The sequence below is a fragment of the Pteropus vampyrus genome, unplaced genomic scaffold, assembly GCF_000151845.1.
Source record: "Pteropus vampyrus isolate Shadow unplaced genomic scaffold, Pvam_2.0 Scaffold510, whole genome shotgun sequence".
Lineage (NCBI taxonomy): Eukaryota > Metazoa > Chordata > Mammalia > Chiroptera > Pteropodidae > Pteropus > Pteropus vampyrus.
Window position 1 is genome coordinate 757,910 of NW_011889291.1, and position 4,347 is coordinate 762,256.

A 4,347-nucleotide genomic window follows, 5' to 3' on the forward strand; every position below is an offset into this window, starting at 1 on the left:
GTCCATTCTGGGTGGCCGGCTGTCCAGCAGTGGATGGCGAGTGACCACCATGAACAATTGAGTGTTTGCTTGTGAACACTGTCCCCTCTTCCCCCGACCTGTTACCTGGATGTGTGGAGATTGGGTGGGGCCTGCCCTGCATCCTACTATAGGAAATCTCGTCAACCAGAACCAGGTAGGTCATATGGCATCCTGAGGGCTGGAGCCTGATGCTCCCCTATCTGCCCAGTGCTTGGGGGATGCTGTGCTGGGGGAGATGCTGTGCCCAGGAGGAGAGGAACCCCAGGACTGACTCTCCTGACCCCCACTGGTGGAGGCCTTCCCAGTGTCGGTGCCTCGGCCACTTCAGGTATGTGGAGGTCAGGGGGCCTGGTGGATACTGTCCCTCACTGTCCCTCTCGCTTCCCATGGAGCTTCCCCCTCACACTCTCAGCCCATCCGTCCAAGCTGGTCCAGTTAGGTCAGGCAGGCATCTCAGAGGTGGGGGCTCAGAATGCAGCCGGGTAGATGGGAGATGGATCCCGACCCCAGCAGGTACTGAGACAGAGGGAAGGGATCTGCTTTGGAACTGAAGAGGGCCTCCTCCCAGCAATGTCCCTGCAGAGTCCTCAAAAGAATGTAGGGCTCATGGGAGCTGCAGGGCCCCCCAGCTGGGACTTGGCTGATCTGAAGACCTTAGACTCAGAGATGGATGGACATCCTCAACTCAGATGGAAGATCCACTCCTGAACCAGGTGAGCTGGTGAAGGTGGGACTTGTGCCAGGCCAGGAGTGGGGTCTGGGGCCCCGGCTCTGGTAGGGGAAGGGATAGGGGCCGGGCCAGGCCAGGCCTGCAGTGGTTGACCAGGTTCGCCCCTGTGTGCATGCCATGTCTGCAGATAGACACGTGGGTGTGCAGACACACAGGTACATGCTTGCCTGTGTACATACACATCCAGGTAAATGGACACCCTAATGAGCAGTACATTTCTTCTCCAACATCTATTAGCCCAGCCTCAATCAGAAAACAAAACCCAACTCCCCACCAGCCAAATGCACCCTCAGTCTCCAACCACCCACCTGAAAATGGGCAACGCAGACCAGCACCTGGTTCTCAGTACATATTTATTACCCCGGCTCCCTGTCCAGTTGTCACCTTGACACCCAGTGAGCTTGGTTTCCTAAGTCCTCACCAGTTAACACTCAATGTATGGCGATCCCAACGTCCGTTTGTCAACAGCTGTACTTCCGCTAAATGATATGCATCACCTGAAATCTCTACCAGGTTAATGCCTGGTACTCTCACGCTTGAGTCCCTTTGTCACCCAGTTCCTAAACAAGCTACCACTTGATTGTTTGACACCCCCCAAAAGTTTGCCACTTCCAAGCCCTATGCTTGTTCACACCCTGGCTGTGGTCAGGTTCTGGGAATGTAAACTGTGGCCTGATTCTACCCCCTCCTTCCCTCCATGGGTGAGGGACCATCCGGGTCTCCTGACTATTGAGCAGTACAACCTGACCAGCAAGGCCTAAGGGCCCACGGGGCACAGACAGGGAGCTGAGAACACTTGTGCCTGAGCTTCTGCCTGCCTGTGGCTGGAGACCCCCATGCCCCAGCTTTCCCTTCTCTGCCTCCCCCACCACCCCAGAGCCTTGGGTCTGGCTGGGGCTGGCTCATCTCCTTCCCCCAAGTTGGGCAGTGCTTAGGTGGATGTCCCCTCTATCAGTCAGTGTCTCCAGGGAAACAGAACTAATAGGACATAGGGATATATGAGAGATTTATTTTAAGCAATTGGCTCATGCAGTTGTGGGGGCTGGCAAGTCTGAAGTGTGCAGGGTTGGCTGGGAAGTCGGGCAGGAGCCGATGCTGCAGTCTTGTGGCAGAGTTCCTTCTTCGGAAAACCTCAGTTTTTGCTTTTAGGTCCTTCAACTGATTGGATGAGGCTCATTCACATTATTCAGGATAATCTGCTTTACTTAAAGGTAACTGACTGAAAATGTGAACCACGTCTACAAAATACCTTCACAGCAACACTTAGATTAGTGTTTGATTGAATAATGGGTATGACCAATTTACACGCCCACCGGCAGTGCATGGAAGTTCTCATCGCTGCACATCCTTGTCAAACCTTGGTGTTGCCAGTTTGTGCTTTTAGCCATTCGAAAGATGCCTGCTGAAAAAAAAAAAAAAAGATGCCTACTGAGAGCTCACTGTAGTTTTAACTCGCATTACTCTAACGTTTAAATGAATTTGTATATCATTTCATATGTTTATTGGCAACACAGATATTTTTTTCTGTGAAGTGACTATTGCCCACTTTTGCTCATTTTTAAATAAATATTTCAAATTTGGGGGAAAAAAAGAATAATGGTATACGGTAGCCTAGCCAAGCCGACACCTAAAAGTAACCCTCACATCCCCCTCTGTCCTCTCTGGCTGGAGGTGGAGGGATGTGGGTGGAGGAAGACCAGGGGCGATGGGTCCACTCAGACTCACACTTGCTGTGTAGCTTAGTCCTGCCCTGTCTTGGGGTGTTTTGGGGCCCCTATGGAGTTGGGGGGTGTTGCTTACACTGAAGAATCTCCTTTATCTGGCCAATCCTGAAAAGTACTCTGGGAGTCCCTAGGCAGTCAGTCCTAAATGGTTAAAATAAACTCAACTTCTCTCCTGTGTGAGCTGCCTCATCCATCCCCGGGGGCAGTGGGGTGAGGGTGGGAGCCAGGAGCAGGTGGGGCGCTGGTGGCGACGATGAGAAAAAGGGCTGAAAGTGACCCCTGGAAAAGGTGAGGCTCTGGAATCAACCTTCTCCACTCTGGAATCAATGTGATGTGGAGCGTTCGGGCTGGGGCTGAGTGGAGAAACTGAGGCAAGGTGGGTAATTCTCCACGACTCCAGCACAGAACCCAACAGGCCAGGTGAAGTGGAGCTAGGTCCTGCATTTCTTTTCTGACTGCATTCTCAGCTGCATTGGCTCCAGCCCCAGCTCCCAACCACTACCTCATCTTTTGGCCACAGAGATTGGCTCAGGAGAGGGCATGTACCTCACTCAGAGACAATGAGAGATTTTTTCACTTTGGGGCAACTGGAAGAGACCTCCCTTTCAATCTGGCCCTAGATGCTGTAGTTTGAGGATGGGAGAAAGGGCAATGGTCATTTTGTGGACCTTAGGGTTGGGATTGTGGCTTTAACAGAATATGAAGAGCAGAATATGAAGCATAAGTAGGCTGTAATAGCAGAGGGGAGAGACAAGAGCCTTGTCTGGAGCAGAATATGAAGCATAAGTAGGCTGTAATAGCAGAGGGGAGAGACAAGAGCCTTGGTGATAGCATGTGAGCATCTGGATCAAACATTACGTGAAGCTGTCTGGTAAACCCATATTTATTGTGTCATGAAGATAATGATATATGACACTATGTAGCCCTAATCACCTGCCAGACTCCTATCCTAACTGCTTGACATGTATTAACCTATTTAATTCTCCCAAAAACTCTTTAAGGTAGGTGCTATTATTATCCTCATTGCACAGATGAGGAAAACTGAGGGAAAAGAGGAAAAGCAATCTGCCCAAGGCCACACAGCTAGGGTGGACAGAGCCAGGATGCCTGGACCCCTCATCCTGGGTGAGAACCCGCCTCCTGCTTCTGTCATTTACATGCAAAGGGAACTGATTGATTCCAGGCGATGCCAGGAGAGAGGGAATTAGAGTCACTCCTCCCTTGCCGAGAACCTTCAGTGGCTCCCTGAGGCTCTGCACAATGCAGCCCCTGCTGTCATCTCCCACCTCCTTTCCCACGGCTGTCCCCTCAACTCCTCACTCAGCTCCAACTTCACAGGCCTCCTCTCCATTCCTACAACTTGCCTAACTTATTCTTGCCTCAGGGCCTTCGCTCCTGCCATTCCCTCTGCCTAAAATGCACTTCCTCTGCACCTCCTGGCTAACCTCACCATATCCCCAGGGAAGTCAGGGAAGTGGCCCCCGATCACCCTCCTTCCAACCCCAGTCCAGGCCAGTAGAGCCCAGATGTTAAGAACACACACTGCAGGCAGTCGGCCCGGGTTCAAATGCAGTTCCATCACTTCTTTGCTGCGTATCCTTGATCTATTACTTTGATCGCTCTGCACATCAGTTTTCTTATCTGTAGAATGAGGTAATGGTGGTACCTGCCTCACAGGTTTGGGTAAAGAAAAAGGAAGTTGTTATGTGTAAAGTGATTAGAACAGTGCTGGACAGTCAGTAGTCACATGGGCAGCAAATAATAATAATGATGACAATAATAATTACTATTATTCTGTACTTTCCTGCGACCACTTGAAGATTTTGTGTTTATTAAAACAGTGAAGCATTGTACATCATGAGATACAATAAT